This window comes from Drosophila mauritiana, unplaced genomic scaffold (genome assembly GCF_004382145.1).
Source record: "Drosophila mauritiana strain mau12 unplaced genomic scaffold, ASM438214v1 U_35, whole genome shotgun sequence".
In the NCBI taxonomy this organism is placed as follows: Eukaryota; Metazoa; Arthropoda; class Insecta; order Diptera; family Drosophilidae; genus Drosophila; species Drosophila mauritiana.
Window position 1 is genome coordinate 17,367 of NW_022881472.1, and position 17,634 is coordinate 35,000.

The 17,634-nt window shown below is 45.5% G+C and overlaps 1 pseudogene; it reads left to right on the forward strand.

Moving 5' to 3' along the window:
* The first annotated feature begins 60 nt into the window (after window positions 1-60).
* Window positions 61-9,431, forward strand: LOC117149809 (annotated as a pseudogene).
* Window positions 9,432-17,634: the final 8,203 nt, after the last annotated feature.

The following is a 17,634-nucleotide window of genomic DNA, read 5'->3' on the forward strand; positions in this document are numbered from 1 at the left end:
TTAATTGATTGTTTTATCATTTATATATAAAGAATTTATGGCAAAAAATAGTTATATATACAACCTCAACTCATATGGGACTACCCCCTGAATTTAAGCATATTAATTAGGGGAGGAAAAGAAACTAACAAGGATTTTCTTAGTAGCGGCGAGCGAAAAGAAAACAGTTCAGCACTAAGTCACTTTGTCTATATGGCAAATGTGAGATGCAGTGTATGGAGCGTCAATATTCTAGTATGAGAAATTAATGATTTAAGTCCTTCTTAAATGAGGCCATTTACCCATAGAGGGTGCCAGGCCCGTATAACGTTAATGATTACTAGATGATGTTTCCAAAGAGTCGTGTTGCTTGATAGTGCAGCACTAAGTGGGTGGTAAACTCCATCTAAAACTAAATATAACCATGAGACCGATAGTAAACAAGTACCGTGAGGGAAAGTTGAAAAGAACTCTGAATAGAGAGTTAAACAGTACGTGAAACTGCTTAGAGGTTAAGCCCGATGAACCTGAATATCCGTTATGGAAAATTCATCATTAAAATTGTAATATTTAAATAATATTATTAAGAATAATGTGCATTTTTTCCATATAAGGACATTGTAATCTATTAGCATATCCCAAATTTATCATAAAATATAACTTATAGTTTATTCCAATTAAATTGCTTGCATTTTAACACAGAATAAATGTTATTAATTTGATAAAGTGCTGATAGATTTATATTATTACAGAGCGTTAATTTTTCGGAATTATATAATGGCATAATTATCATTGATTTTTGTGTTTATTATATGCTCTTGTATGATTAACAATGCGAAAGATTCAGGATACCTTCGGGACCCGTCTTGAAACACGGACCAAGGAGTCTAACATATGTGCAAGTTATTGGGATGTAAACCTAATAGCGTAATTAACTTGACTAATAATGGGATTAGTTTTTTAGCTATTTATAGCTAATTAACACAATCCCGGGGCGTTCTATATAGTTATGTATAATGTATATTTATATTATTTATGCCTCTAACTGGAACGTACCTTGAGCATATATGCTGTGACCCGAAAGATGGTGAACTATACTTGATCAGGTTGAAGTCAGGGGAAACCCTGATGGAAGACCGAAACAGTTCTGACGTGCAAATCGATTGTCAGAATTGAGTATAGGGGCGAAAGACCAATCGAACCATCTAGTAGCTGGTTCCTTCCGAAGTTTCCCTCAGGATAGCTGGTGCATTTTAATATTATATAAAATAATCTTATCTGGTAAAGCGAATGATTAGAGGCCTTAGGGTCGAAACGATCTTAACCTATTCTCAAACTTTAAATGGGTAAGAACCTTAACTTTCTTGATATGAAGTTCAAGGTTATGATATAATGTGCCCAGTGGGCCACTTTTGGTAAGCAGAACTGGCGCTGTGGGATGAACCAAACGTAATGTTACGGTGCCCAAATTAACAACTCATGCAGATACCATGAAAGGCGTTGGTTGCTTAAAACAGCAGGACGGTGATCATGGAAGTCGAAATCCGCTAAGGAGTGTGTAACAACTCACCTGCCGAAGCAACTAGCCCTTAAAATGGATGGCGCTTAAGTTGTATACCTATACATTACCGCTAAAGTAGATGATTTATATTACTTGTGATATAAATTTTGAAACTTTAGTGAGTAGGAAGGTACAATGGTATGCGTAGAAGTGTTTGGCGTAAGCCTGCATGGAGCTGCCATTGGTACAGATCTTGGTGGTAGTAGCAAATAATCGAATGAGACCTTGGAGGACTGAAGTGGAGAAGGGTTTCGTGTGAACAGTGGTTGATCACGAGTTAGTCGGTCCTAAGTTCAAGGCGAAAGCCGAAAATTTTCAAGTAAAACAAAAATGCCTAACTATATAAACAAAGCGAATATAATACACTTGAATAATTTTGAACGAAAGGGAATACGGTTCCAATTCCGTAACCTGTTGAGTATCCGTTTGTTATTAAATATGGGCCTCGTGCTCATCCTGGCAACAGGAACGACCATAAAGAAGCCGTCGAGAGATATCGGAAGAGTTTTCTTTTCTGTTTTATAGCCGTACTACCATGGAAGTCTTTCGCAGAGAGATATGGTAGATGGGCTAGAAGAGCATGACATATACTGTTGTGTCGATATTTTCTCCTCGGACCTTGAAAATTTATGGTGGGGACACGCAAACTTCTCAACAGGCCGTACCAATATCCGCAGCTGGTCTCCAAGGTGAAGAGTCTCTAGTCGATAGAATAATGTAGGTAAGGGAAGTCGGCAAATTAGATCCGTAACTTCGGGATAAGGATTGGCTCTGAAGATTGAGATAGTCGGGCTTGATTGGGAAACAATAACATGGTTTATGTGCTCGTTCTGGGTAAATAGAGTTTCTAGCATTTATGTTAGTTACTTGTTCCCCGGATAGTTTAGTTACGTAGCCAATTGTGGAACTTTCTTGCTAAAATTTTTAAGAATACTATTTGGGTTAAACCAATTAGTTCTTATCAATTATAACGATTATCAATTAACAATCAATTCAGAACTGGCACGGACTTGGGGAATCCGACTGTCTAATTAAAACAAAGCATTGTGATGGCCCTAGCGGGTGTTGACACAATGTGATTTCTGCCCAGTGCTCTGAATGTCAAAGTGAAGAAATTCAAGTAAGCGCGGGTCAACGGCGGGAGTAACTATGACTCTCTTAAGGTAGCCAAATGCCTCGTCATCTAATTAGTGACGCGCATGAATGGATTAACGACGGACGTGTTTTCGTTGCGCTCGTGTACAGATTGCGAATAACTAAGTTTTCCTTGTTGGAAAGTAATTAAATCGGTGATTTAGTGCTCCGCGGAAGTCGAGTGAAAATTGTCGAGTGTTAAAAACAAGCGGTTTGGAAATTATTAACAATAAACTATTGGAAATTTTCCACTCCGCACGTGCTGCGAGGCGAGCTTACGAGTAAGTTTTTCGAGTAAGCTTTTTGAGCAGCTGTCAAAAAGCTTATTGGTGGCAGTCACTGCTAGGGTTTGTGTCTAGGGACAGTTTAGTGCTACCAGACGCTACCGATAGGTGGAGCTCTAGAGCATCTACCTTTTGTCAGTGAGCAAACGAGCATACGGTTGCTGGCGTCGACGGTAGGAGGAGCCACCATCGGAGTTATGCCGACCGAGAGCGACAGCAGCGCGAGTGCCTTGAGCGGATGTAGTGCCTCGAGGAAATCCAGACGAGGCAGGCGCAGAAGCCATCTGGCCTCTAAGAGCTCGGCGCCGACGCAGGCGAAATTGGTTGCCCTGGCGTCGAATGGAGTGCCAGAACCCGTTGGTGTACTTGAGGAGGCGTTTTCGTCGCTGGAGGACGCCCGGGCGGCTACGGCAAACGCTGCCATCGATGCTGCCCCCCCAACGCTGCTGCCACCGCTGTTGATCCTACTGCTGCCCCTGCTGCCGACCACACTGCTGCCTCCGCCGTTTCCACTGCTGCTAAAATTGTTGCCACCACTGCCACCGCCGCTACCGCTGCCGCCCGTGCTGGGCAAGCAGCCATGATGGCAGAGCTGTCGGCCACCCAGCGCATGGTGAGAAGCAGCTTCCGCAGCCTAGGAGAAGTGGACACGGAAGAGCTCTCGTATGCTATCAGCCGCTACGATGAGCTGGTGCTGGCGTTAATGCTCCGGTGTGGAGAACTGGAGACGCGGCTCGCTATGCCGCCACCGCCGCCGCCGTCGTCGAATCCGTTAAAGAATACGGCCGCCAATGCTCCCCAGATGCCACAGGTTGCACCCATCGCTGCCCCGCGGACCACCAAGGTTCGCGAGACGTGGTCAGCGGTGGTGAAGTGCGACGACCCTGCGCTATCGGGGAAAGCTATAGCGGAAAAGGTGCGAACGATGGTTGCACCCTCCCTCGGAGTCAGAGTACATGAGGTACGTGAGCTCCGTCGAGGTGGTGGTGCGATCATTCGTACTCCTTCAGTTGGAGAGCTGCAGAAGGTGGTAGCATCAAAGAGGTTCGCTGAAGTTGGGCTAAATGTGGCACGGAATGCGGCCGAGAAGCCGAAGGTCGTCGTCTATGACGTCGACACAGCTATCGGCCCTGAGGAATTCATGCAGGAGCTGCATGGAAATAACTTCGACAGCGATATGACTATGTCCCAATTTAAGAAGTCCGTGCACCTGGTGACCAAGGCGTGGTCGGTAACCGACGGCGCCACAGTAAATGTAACGCTAGAGGTAGACGACCGCGCGATGGCGAAGCTTGATGTAGGTCGTGTCTACATCAAGTGGTTCTCATTCCGATGCCGAGCACAGGTCCGCACATACGCCTGCCACAGATGCGTGGGTTTCGACCACAAGGTCAGCGAATGCCGGCAGAAGGACAATGTCTGCCGCCAGTGCGGGCAACAAGGCCACACCGCGGCAAAGTGCCAAAACCCGGTGGACTGCCGGAACTGCCGTCACAGAGGGCAACCCTCGGGGCATTACATGCTCTCGAACGTGTGCCCGATATACGGGGCGTTGCTGGCGAGGGTGCAAGCTAGACATTAATGTTTAGCTTCATCCAAGCGAACTGTGGCCGAGGCAGAGCTGCGACCATCGAGCTCGGAGTCCGACTCAGGAGATCGGAGTCTATGTTCGCGCTGGTGCAGGAGCCGTATCTCGGCGGGGACGGAATGGATGTGCTGCCTGAAGGAATGAGAATTTTCACCGATCGGCGAGGGAAGGCAGCCATCCTAGTAGATCAACAGGAAGCCATCTGTATGCCAGTGGAGACCCTCACCACGGATTATGGCGTATGTCTGGTCGTTAAAGGGAGCTTTGGCTCAATCTTCCTTTGCGCCGCATACTGCCAGTTCGATGCACCTCTGGAACCGTACCTCCGGTACATGGATGCGGTCCTGCTGCAGGCCAGCAGAACCCCCGCAATCCTGGGCCTCGACGCGAATGCAGTGTCCCCCATGTGGCTTAGCAAACTCTCTCGTCATGCCGAGGGGCAAGCTAACTACAGACGGGGTGAGCTGCTGTCAGAGTGGATGCTGGAGGCAAGAGTCGCCGCCCTAAACCAGTCAACAGAGGTGTACACGTTCGATAATCACAGAGCTACTAGCGATATCGACGTGACAATCGTCAATGAGGCAGCATCTATGTGGGCCACATATGAGTGGAGAGTGGACGAGTGGGAATTGAGTGACCACAACATCATTACTGTTGTGGCCGAACCAACTACCGCGCGCGCAGTTGAGAGCATAGCTCCTGTGCCGTCCTGGAACTTCTCCAATGCACGTTGGCGATTGTTCAAGGAGGAAATGGTGAGTAGAGCAGCCGAACTTCCGGAAAACTTCTCAGAGTCGCCGTTGGACCAGCAAGTTTCGACCCTGCGCAGTATAGTACATAATGTATGTGATATTGCGCTGGGAAGAAAGTCAATTCGATCGCCCAACAGGAGAGCACGTTGGTGGACTGCCGACCTCTGCGCTGCAAGGCGCGAAGTCCGGAGACTTCGTCGCCTACTCCAAGATGGAAGGCGTCGTGATGACGGTGCCGCTATAGAGCGTGTAGTGGTCGAGCTGAGGCGGGCCTCAGCAAACTACAAGAAGCTCATTGGGAGGGCGAAAATGGATGACTGGAAACGCTTCGTGGGAGATCATGCCGACGACCCATGGGGGCGCGTCTACAAGATTTGCCGAGGCCGCAGAAAGTGCACGGAGATTGGGTGCCTCCGCGTGAATGGCGAGCTCATCACTGATTGGGGTGACTGTGCACGAGTGCTCCTCCGCAATTTCTTCCCAGTTGCGGAGTCCGAAGCACCGACTGCCATCGCGGAGGAAGTCCCACCGGCCCTCGAAGAATTCGAGGTTGATGCATGTGTTGCCCGGTTGAAGAGCAGGCGCTCTCCCGGCTTGGACGGCATCAATGGCACTATCTGCAAGGCAGTCTGGCGCGCCATACCCGAGCACCTAGCATCGTTGTTTTCCCGATGCATCCGATTAGGATACTTTCCCGCTGAGTGGAAGTGCCCACGAGTTGTCTCGCTGCTCAAAGGGCCAGATAAGGACAAGTGTGAGCCCTCCTCATATAGAGGAATATGCTTGCTGCCAGTCTTTGGTAAGGTGCTCGAGGCCATCATGGTGAATCGTGTGAGAGAAGTTCTTCCGGAAGGCTGCAGATGGCAGTTTGGATTTCGCCAAGGACGATGTGTGGAGGATGCTTGGAGACACGTGAAGAGCAGTGTTTGTGCCAGCCCGGCGCAATACGTGCTCGGCACATTCGTGGACTTCAAAGGAGCATTCGACAACGTCGAATGGAGTGCTGCACTCCGCCGACTAGCAGACTTGGGATGCCGGGAGATGGGCTTGTGGCAGAGCTTTTTCTCCGGCCGAAGAGCAGTGATCCGAAGCAGTTCCGGTACTGTGGAAGTACCGGTAACTAGAGGCTGCCCGCAGGGGTCAATCAGTGGCCCATTTATCTGGGACATTCTGATGGATGTACTGCTTCAGCGTCTCCAGCCGTATTGCCAGCTGAGTGCATACGCTGATGACTTGCTGCTTCTCGTCGAGGGAAATTCCCGAGCTATGCTAGAGGAAAAAGGAGCACAGCTGATGTCCATCGTAGAAGCGTGGGGAGCGGAAGTTGGCGTTGCCGTCTCGACCAGCAAGACGGTAATAATGCTGCTAAAAGGTGCCTTGAGACGTGCGCCTACGGTGAGGTTTGCTGGAGCGAACCTTCCGTATGTGCGTAGCTGTCGGTACCTTGGCATCACGGTCAGTGAAGGAATGAAATTCCTCACGCACATAGCTTCGCTTCGCCAGCGGATGACCGGAGTCGTTGGAGCATTGGCGCGTGTGCTTCGAGCCGACTGGGGCTTCAGTCCTCGAGCCAGGCGGACCATATATGACGGACTCATGGCACCTTGTGTGCTGTTTGGTGCCCCGGTATGGTATGACACCGCCGAGCAAGTAGCCGCCCGGAGACGACTAGCCTCCTGCCAGAGGCTAATCCTGCTTGGATGCCTTTCGGTATGCCGAACAGTGTCCACAGTGGCACTGCAGGTACTTGGTGGAGCTCCCCCGCTTGACTTGGCTGCTAAGTTTTTAGCGGTCAAATACAAGCTGAAGCGTGGATACCCGCTGGAGGAGAACGACTGGCTATATGACGAGGACACTACGTGTCTAAGCTGGAAGCAGAGGAAGACTCGCCTAGAAGAGTGCTTACTGCAGAGTTGGCAGAACAGATGGGATGATGACAGCGAACCAGGACGGGTGACGCATAAATTCATCCCATATGTCACTCTCGCCTATCGGGATCCAAGATTTGGATTCTCGATGAGGACGTCTTACCTGCTGACAGGTCACGGGTCGTTTAACGCATTTTTGCAAGGGAGAGCCCTCAGCGATACCACTGCTTGCGCTTGTGGAGATCCATATGAGGACTGGATGCACATATTGTGCGCTTGCCCCCTATATGCAGATTTGCGGAACCTCGATGGACTTGGAGTGCAGCGCCTTGGCGAAAACTGGACCTTCGATAGAATCCTGGAAGATCAACAGAGGACTCAACGGCTGGCAGTGTTTGCGGACGAAGTGTTCCGTAGGAGGAGGGGTGTTTAGCCCAACAACTTCGCCGTGTGGTTAGCGGGCGAGAATACTTCCACAGTCCGCTATTGCTTGTCGTAAGAGGCGACTAATATAGCCATAGGTCCCTCTAACCCTGCTTGTCGGAGCAAAAGGAGGAGGCCCACCGAGCCTCTCTTTCGGTACCACGGGTTGTGCAGCTATCCAAGACTGCACATTGAGGTAGGCCCCCTGGTGGGAGTATCGTGGTGGCTGTGGTTGGTACCCATATCGCGGGTAGAGCCTTCGTGTCGACGTTTGAGTTACGGTGCTAGTTGCGCAAAACTCGGGTGCTGTGACCCAGAGATCAGTAGAGATTTTAGGTAGATCTCGCTCCTCAGCAAGGGGGAGTGCTTGCCCGGCAAGCAAGTACTCGAATTGCTACCGGGGTGGTCGCTATGTACATAGCTATAGCTTCTAGTCCGGGACGCTTGTCTGGCGTATCCAGACACATACACCATGTTGATACATGCACCACTTGTGGGTGTTCAGGGTGTCGTGGTTGTAATCCCTTCAGTGTGGAACACGCCACGTAAAACAAGTTCGGAGAGATCTGAAAAGTCGTCGTCGTTGTCCCTATCTACTATCTAGCGAAACCACAGCCAAGGGAACGGGCTTGGAATAATTAGCGGGGAAAGAAGACCCTTTTGAGCTTGACTCTAATCTGGCAGTGTAAGGAGACATAAGAGGTGTAGAATAAGTGGGAGATATTAGACCTCGGTTTGGTATCGTCAATGAAATACCACTACTCTTATTGTTTCCTTACTTACTTGATTAAATGGAACGTGTATCATTTCCTAGCCATTATACGGATATATTTATTATATCTTATGGTATTGGGTTTTGATGCAAGCTTCTTGATCAAAGTATCACGAGTTTGTTATATAATCGCAAACAAATTCTTTAATAAAACGATGCATTTATGTATTTTTGATTTGAAAATTTGGTATAACTCCAATTACTCAGGTATGATCCAATTCAAGGACATTGCCAGGTAGGGAGTTTGACTGGGGCGGTACATCTCTCAAATAATAACGGAGGTGTCCCAAGGCCAGCTCAGTGCGGACAGAAACCACACATAGAGCAAAAGGGCAAATGCTGACTTGATCTCGGTGTTCAGTACACACAGGGACAGCAAAAGCTCGGCCTATCGATCCTTTTGGTTTAAAGAGTTTTTAACAAGAGGTGTCAGAAAAGTTACCATAGGGATAACTGGCTTGTGGCGGCCAAGCGTTCATAGCGACGTCGCTTTTTGATCCTTCGATGTCGGCTCTTCCTATCATTGTGAAGCAAAATTCACCAAGCGTTGGATTGTTCACCCATGCAAGGGAACGTGAGCTGGGTTTAGACCGTCGTGAGACAGGTTAGTTTTACCCTACTAATGACAAAACGTTGTTGCGACAGCATTCCTGCGTAGTACGAGAGGAACCGCAGGTACGGACCAATGGCACAATACTTGTTCGAGCGAACAGTGGTATGACGCTACGTCCGTTGGATTATGCCTGAACGCCTCTAAGGTCGTATCCGTGCTGGACTGCAATGATAAATAAGGGGCAATTTGCATTGTATGGCTTCTAAACCATTTAAAGTTTATAATTTATTTTATAAACGACAATGGATGTGATGCCAATGTAATTTGTAACATAGTAAATTAGGAGGATCTTCGATCACCTGATGCCGCGCTAGTTACATATAAAAGCATTATTTAATACAATGACAAAGCCTAGAATCAATTGTAAACGACTTTTGTAACAGGCAAGGTGTTGTAAGTGGTTGAGCAGCTGCCATACTGCGATCCACTGAAGCTTATCCTTTGCTTGATGATTCGATAAATAAATGATTTTTCCTGTAGCCAAACAAACACCTCGTCATCAATTTAGTGACGCATATGATATTGTCCCTATCATATAATTTTTGATATAAAGACTTTAAAGAATTCTATCACGTTGCCAAATACCTCGTCATCAATTTAGTGACGCATATGATATTGTCCCTATCATATAATTAATATAAAGACTTTAATGAATTGTGTCAAGTTGCCAAACACCTCGTCATCAATTTAGTGACGCATATGATATTGTCCCTATCATATAATTTTTGATATAAAAACTTTAAAGAATTGTATCAAGTTGCCAAATACCTCGTCATCAATTTAGTGACGCATATGATATTGTCCCTATCATATAATTAATATAAAGACTTTAATGAATTGTGTCAAGTTGCCAAACACCTCGTCATCAATTTAGTGACGCATATGATATTGTCCCTATCATATAATTTTTGATATAAAGACTTTAAAGAATTATATCAAGTTGCCAAATACCTCGTCATCAATTTAGTGACGCATATGATATTGTCTCTATCATATAATTAATATAAAGACTTTAATGAATTGTGTCAAGTTGCCAAACACCTCGTCATCAATTTAGTGACGCATATGATATTGTCCCTATCATATAATTTTTGATATAAAAACTTTAAAGAATTGTATCAAGTTGCCAAATACCTCGTCATCAATTTAGTGACGCATATGATATTGTCCCTATCATATAATTAATATAAAGACTTTAATGAATTGTGTCAAGTTGCCAAACACCTCGTCATCAATTTAGTGACGCATATGATATTGTCCCTATCATATAATTTTTGATATAAAAACTTTAAAGAATTGTATCAAGTTGCCAAATACCTCGTCATCAATTTAGTGACGCATATGATATTGTCCCTATCATATAATTAATATAAAGACTTTAATGAATTGTGTCAAGTTGCCAAACACCTCGTCATCAATTTAGTGACGCATATGATATTGTCCCTATCATATAATATTTGATATAAAGACTTTAAAGAATTATATCAAGTTGCCAAATACCTCGTCATCAATTTAGTGACGCATATGATATTGTCTCTATCATATAATTAATATAAAGACTTTAATGAATTGTGTCAAGTTGCAAAACTATCAATTACATCGTCATCAATTTTAGTTTTTTTTTTTTTTTTTTTTTTTTTTTTTTTTTTTTTTTTTAGCGTGCGTTTATTTATTTAAAATCTGTCCTAGTGGACAATAATTAAATGGTTTTGCGGGGGAACATTAGCTTAAGGGATACTATTGTACATGTATTTGTGGCGGGTTTTATATGTGTTGTCTATTGTTGTGGAAGATCGAGAGGGTGTCTCCTCATGAGACGTCTGCTTGTTTGGCTATTGTCTAACAGGTTGGTGGCGAGGTGGTTAGGGTGGTTTTCGAGCCTTTTCAGGTATCTCTCGCTGAGCCTGGAGATTTCATCAGCGACTTGTGGGATTCCAAGTTCCCTATGTATGGCGACATTCTCGTGGTAGGGATGCGCATTACAGGCAATTCTCAAGCACCTATTCTGGAACCGCTGTATACGCAGGCGATTCGTGTGGCTTGCCGTGCCCCATAGCTGTATCCCGTAGGTCCAGATGGGCTTGAGAATTGCCTTGTACACCAGGATTTTGTGGTTCTGCCTTAGCTTGGACCCTCTCCCAATAAGCCAATGCATCTGCCTCAGACGCGCATCGGCCTGTATGCGTTTGCTGACGATGTGGGGACGCCAAGTGAGCCTGCGGTCCAGGGTAAGTCCTAGGTACTTGGGTGCGGGTGCGTTGGGAATGATGACTCCGTTTAGCGTGACCGGTGGGCAGTCTCCTCTCCTTAGTGCAAATGTTGTTTGGGTAGATTTTTCCGCGTTCACTACGATGTTCCACCTGCTGAGCCAGGGATGTAGCGCGTCCATTTGCCTTTGGATTGTTTCGGAGGCTTCTCGTGGGTCGGATGAGGAGGCGAGGAAAGCCGTGTCATCTGCATAAGTCGCTATAGTTAGGTTCCTGGAGGGGATTATGGGAAGGTCTGCGGTGTAAAGGGTGTACAGTATTGGTCCGAGCACACTGCCTTGCGGAACTCCAGCTCTGATCAGTCTGGGTAGGCTTATTGCACTTCCGCATCTGACTTGGAATGCTCTTCCCTCAGTGTAGGATTTGAGGAGGGTAAAATGGGGGCTTGGGAGGTAGGATTTGAGTTTATGGAGGAGTCCAGGATGCCAAACTCTGTCGAATGCCTGCTTCACGTCGAGCATTACAGCGCAGCAGTATTTCTTTTGCTCGAATGCCTCGAGGATCCGTTCGACTAGCCGGTGGCATTGCTCTGGTGTTCCGTGGGAGCGCCTGAAGCCAAACTGGTGATCGGGGATCAAACCAGCCTCATCCAGTACTGGCAATACTCTGCGCAAAAATACTCTTTCGAGTATTTTGGAGAGGATTGCCAGCAAACTAATCGGACGATAGGAGGCGAGATTGGCTTCAGGCTTACCAGGCTTGAGGAGGACAATAACCTCTGCTCTTTTCCACTCTTCCGGGAAGTACCCTAGCCGGAAGCAGCTGTTGTAAATGCTGGCCAGCATTTGTGTGCAGCGGAATGGGAGCATTTTTAGGGCCGCCGCATCTATACGATCCAGGCCTGGAGATTTGTTGTTCTTCAGTAGAGCAATCTCCTGCGCAACTTCCTCAGGGTCGACTGGTTCCAACGGGGGACCGGGAGAGCTTGGGCTATTGAGAAACCGGGCTGTTTCAGCATGTTCTTCGGCAGTGCAGCAGTCGAACGGAGAGAAGGCGTTGTAAAGGTGTTCGGCGAAAGCTTCTGCTCTTTCAGCATCCGAACGGCACCAGGATCCATCTGCTTTGCGCACTGCGGAAACCTTTTTGGCTGGTCGTTTAATGTGGCGGGTGACGTTCCACAGATTGTGGTCTGGGTCCCCGGGAGAGAGTTCCTCGAGGAATCTGAGGAAGGAGTCCTGGCGTAGGCTGGAGATCTTGTCCTTCAACTCCTTTGTGGCGTGATTGAGCGCTGTTTTGTCTCTTGGATTGCGCGTCAAGAACCAAACTCTCCTGAGACGCCTCTTCTCAGTCACGAGTGCCGCAATTTCCGGGGACCAGAGGTGGAGGTCCCTGCTAGGTGTTCTCGCAGTCTTTGGTGGCGGTGGGCTTGCGAATTCCGCAGCGTTTTGCATCTGCCTGGTGAGATTCCCGATAGCTTCATCAATGTTCCTGGGTGTGTTGAGGATGGGGTTCGGATTGACGGTGGAGAGCATCCAGGACGCGAACTTGGCGGCGTCGGTATATTTTCCAGTGAGCCTTCTGAGCGGGGTTTTCCTGAGGACTGGCGTGTTGATTAGCACGTTTATTGCACAGTGGTCTGACAGGAGATCAGCATTTGTTGTGCAGCTGATCTTCGCATGCCCTATGCCTTTCGACACAGCAAAGTCCAGTAGGTCTGGAGTCTTGAGGGGATTCGTTGGCCAGTGAGTGGGCTCGCCAGTGGAGTGGCAGTCCAGTCGGTGGCGTTGCAGGTACCCAAACAGAGTTTTCCCTTTGGGGTTGTTGGCGCGCGATCCCCACCAAGAATGTTTGGCGTTATAATCTCCAGCTGCTATGAAGCGGGGCCCAAAATGCTCGAAGAACTCACTGAGGTGAGATGCTGTTATGCGGTATCTGGGGGGAAAGTAGACCGCTCCAATGTCTAAATCTCCTTGCGGGCTGACAATCCTGATGACAGGACATTGTGCCCAGTCTTGCTGAAACGCGGGCAGCTCTAGGTATTGAATACCGCTCCTGATGAGGATGGCTGCTCCACCGCGTGCTCTGCCAGAAGGATGGTCTGCATGGATGAGGTCATATCCGCTGATATTAAAGTGGGATCTGGGGGAGAAGTGGGTTTCGGCTACGAGTAGGATATCGATCTGGTGGGTCTTCAGATGGTGCTCGACTATGGCCTTGCTGTTCTGCAGGCCGTTCGCATTCCAGACGACTAGGTGGAGCTTTAGTTGCATGACTTGCTGTTGAGAATGGTGGCCACCAGCTGTGTCATCTGGGTGAACATGCGCTCCATCATCCTTTCCATCATTCCTTCCATGCGAGCGAACATCGCTTCTATCTGACCGGAGTGTGGGGTTTCTGTTTGGGTTTGGACTGGGGTTGTGGGATTCTGCGGTGCTGCGTGCACTCCGTTGAGGGCGTCTCGGTAGCTCCTGCCAGAGGTGACGTTTGGTGATGCCACGGGCGGCGCCTTGTTAGCATTAGCGACGGGCCTTGTTTTCGGAGCAGCGAGTGCTTTGGCCCTTTTGTATGCAGGGCATCCCTTGAAAGACGCAGGATGGTCCGCCTGGCAGTGGAAGCAGCACGCTTTGTCGTCCTCCCTCTTCTCACATGCCCTCGATTCGTGAGGGCCTCCACACTTTACACATCGGTATTCCAGGAAGCAGTAACGCTGTGTATGACCGAATCCTTGGCACCTGAAGCATTGAGGCACGTCGTTGAACTTCTGCGGCGGTTCAATGGTTACTACCGACCTGCAGATCCGCTTGACTTGGTAGACGTCTTTGTTGTTGCTGGAAGGCTCCAGGTTGGCGAAGAATATTCCCAGCGGTTCTTTAGTTCTTCTGCCAATGGGATTGTGCAGATCTCTAACAGCGTGCCCTTGTCTGCGAAGGTCTTCAATGATTTCCTCACGATCGGTGGAGTGGTGGAGTCCTTTGATGACAACCTTGTATGCACGTTCATCTTTCGGCTGGAAAGTCCGATGCCTCTTGTTTTGGGCCACAAGTTGGAGACGCAGAGCTGTATAGGACTCTTTGTCCGGCATCATGACACGTACGTTGTTGCCATTCACGGTCTTGTAGGTAAAATTGTTCTTCGGGCCTACAAGAGTCGTGATCATCTTGACGAGTGCCGAGATGTTGGTCACATCGGGGATAAAAATCGGAGGTGGCTTGATGGTCTTCGGGGTGGGCTTTGGTTTCTCGGGGGTCTTGGGCTTGGAATCGTCTTTAGGTCCGGGTTCGTCATCAGAGCTCTCTTGGTCGTACTCGTCTTCTTCGGTCGAGAGTAAAGCGAAGGCGTTGTTGGCGAGCTTCTTGCGCAGAGCTGCGCTAGTGCTTGGCTTATCTTCCAGCTCCTCTCCCTGTGCTTTCTTTGCCGGTTTTCGCTTTATCTCGCCCGGCTCTGTATGCGAGGTGCTTCCCTCGCTGCTGGAGCTGCTCTTGCGTGTTCTCAGAGCCTTTTTGCGTGGTGTTGTTCCAAGCTTGTGGGTGCGCGGGGGGCCTGCCAGTCCATCTTCTCCAAAGTTGATAAGGAGTGAGGAGGGGGGGGGGGGGGGAAGCTGGGCACCGTAAGCCGGTGAGCCAGGCAGCACGTGGCTGCTGCTTTGCAATTATACCGCTGCTTCGAGCACTGGGTTTTTTGCGCTGATAACACGCACACTCGGGTGTGCGATGGTGTTAGTGCGAACTACCGTTAGGTACGTTGGCTGGGCCAATCAAAACGCGCGACAAGATCACGCGACGCGAAGTGGCTGGGCACAAGTAACGGGACTTACAACTGTGAACAATTTGCTAACAATTTGCTGTCGATCCGCAGGCACGTCTGCACTCGTCGAGTGTTCGATCGCGACTTGATCAATTTAGTGACGCATATGATATTGTCCCTATCATATAATTTTTGATATAAAGACTTTAAAGAATTCTATCAAGTTGCCAAATACCTCGTCATCAATTTAGTGACGCATATGATATTGTCTCTATCATATAATTAATATAAAGACTTTAATGATTTGTGTCACGTTGCCAAACACCTCGTCATCAATTTAGTGACGCATATGATATTGTCCCTATCATATAATTAATATAAAGACTTTTTAAAGAATTGTATCAAGTTGCCAAACACCTCGTCATCAACTACTATATTATGGTTGCGCCGACCTCTCATATTGTATTCTCTTATGTCTTCATAGGATTTTGGCAATTATACGAGTAAATTAAATAATATACATATGAAAATGATTAATTATTATATGTATAAGGGAAAAAATGCTGAAATATTCCCATATTATCTTAGTATTATAGAGGAAAGACCGTTGCCGACCTCTGATATTGTTCAAAACTTATGTATTTATATGATTTTGGCAATTATATGAGTAAATTAAATAATATACATATAAAATGATTAAATATTATATGTATAAATGTATAAAGGAAAAAATGATGAAATATTCCCACATTATCTTAGTATTATAGAGGAAAGACCGTTGCTGACCTCTGATATTGTTCAAAACTTATGTATTTATATGATTTTGGCAATAATATGAGTAAATTAAATAATATACATATGAAAATGATTAATTATTATATGTATAAATGTATAAGGGAAAAAATGCTGAAAATATTCCCATATTATCTTAGTATTATAGAGGAAAGACCGTTGCTGACCTCTGATATTGTTCAAAACTTATGTATTTATATGATTTTGGCAATTATATGAGTAAATTAAATAATATACATATGAAAATTATTAATTATTATATGTATAAGGGAAAAAAATGCTGAAATATCCCACATTCTCTTAGTATTATAGAGAAAAGCCATTATAGTGAGAGGGTATAGTAGTGTAAACGACCGGAATTACGACAGAGGGTTCAAAAACTACTATAGGTAGGCAGTGGTTGCCGACCTCTCATATTGTTCAAAACTTATGTATTCATATGATTTTGGCAATTATATGAGTAAATTAAATAATATACATATGAAAATTATTAATTATTATATGTATAGGGGAAAAAATGCTGAAATATTCCCACATTCTCTTAGTATTATAGAGAAAAGCCATTATAGTGAGAGGGTATAGTAGTGTAAACGACCGGAATTACGACAGAGGGTTCAAAAACTACTATAGGTAGGCAGTGGTTGCCGACCTCTCATATTGTTCAAAACTTATGTATTCATATGATTTTGGCAATAATATGAGTAAATTAAATAATATACATATGAAAATGATTAATTATTATATGTATAAGGGAAAAAATGCTGAAAATATCCCACATTCTCTTAGTATTATAGAGAAAAGCCATTATAGTGAGAGGGTATAGTAGTGTAAACGACCGGAATTACGACAGAGGGTTCAAAAACTACTATAGGTAGGCAGTGGTTGCCGACCTCTCATATTGTTCAAAACTTATGTATTCATATGATTTTGGCAATAATATGAGTAAATTAAATAATATACATATGAAAATGATTAATTATTATATGTATAAGGGAAAAAATGCTGAAAATATCCCACATTCTCTTAGTATTATAGAGAAAAGCCATTATAGTGAGAGGGTATAGTAGTGTAAACGACCGGAATTACGACAGAGGGTTCAAAAACTACTATAGGTAGGCAGTGGTTGCCGACCTCTCATATTGTTCAAAACTTATGTATTCATATGATTTTGGCAATAATATGAGTAAATTAAATAATATACATATGAAAATGATTAATTATTATATGTATAAGGGAAAAAATGCTGAAAATATCCCACATTCTCTTAGTATTATAGAGAAAAGCCATTATAGTGAGAGGTATAGTAGTGTAAACGACCGGAATTACGACAGAGGGTTCAAAAACTACTATAGGTAGGCAGTGGTTGCCGACCTCTCATATTGTTCAAAACTTATGTATTCATATGATTTTGGCAATAATATGAGTAAATTAAATAATATACATATGAAAATGATTAATTATTATATGTATAAGGGAAAAAATGCTGAAAATATCCCACATTCTCTTAGTATTATAGAGAAAAGCCATTATAGTGAGAGGGTATAGTAGTGTAAACGACCGGAATTACGACAGAGGGTTCAAAAACTACTATAGGTAGGCAGTGGTTGCCGACCTCTCATATTGTTCAAAACTTATGTATTCATATGATTTTGGCAATAATATGAGTAAATTAAATAATATACATATGAAAATGATTAATTATTATATGTATAAGGGAAAAAATAATCATATTATATATGAATAATGGAAAAAAAATGAAATGTTCCTATAATCTCTTAATATATAAGAGAATAGCCCGTATGTTGGGTGGCAAACGGAATTGAAAATACCCGCTTTGAGGACAGCGGGTTCAAAAACTACTATAGGTAGGCAGTGGTTGCCGACCTCCCGCATTATTCGAAATATTTATTTCGGATT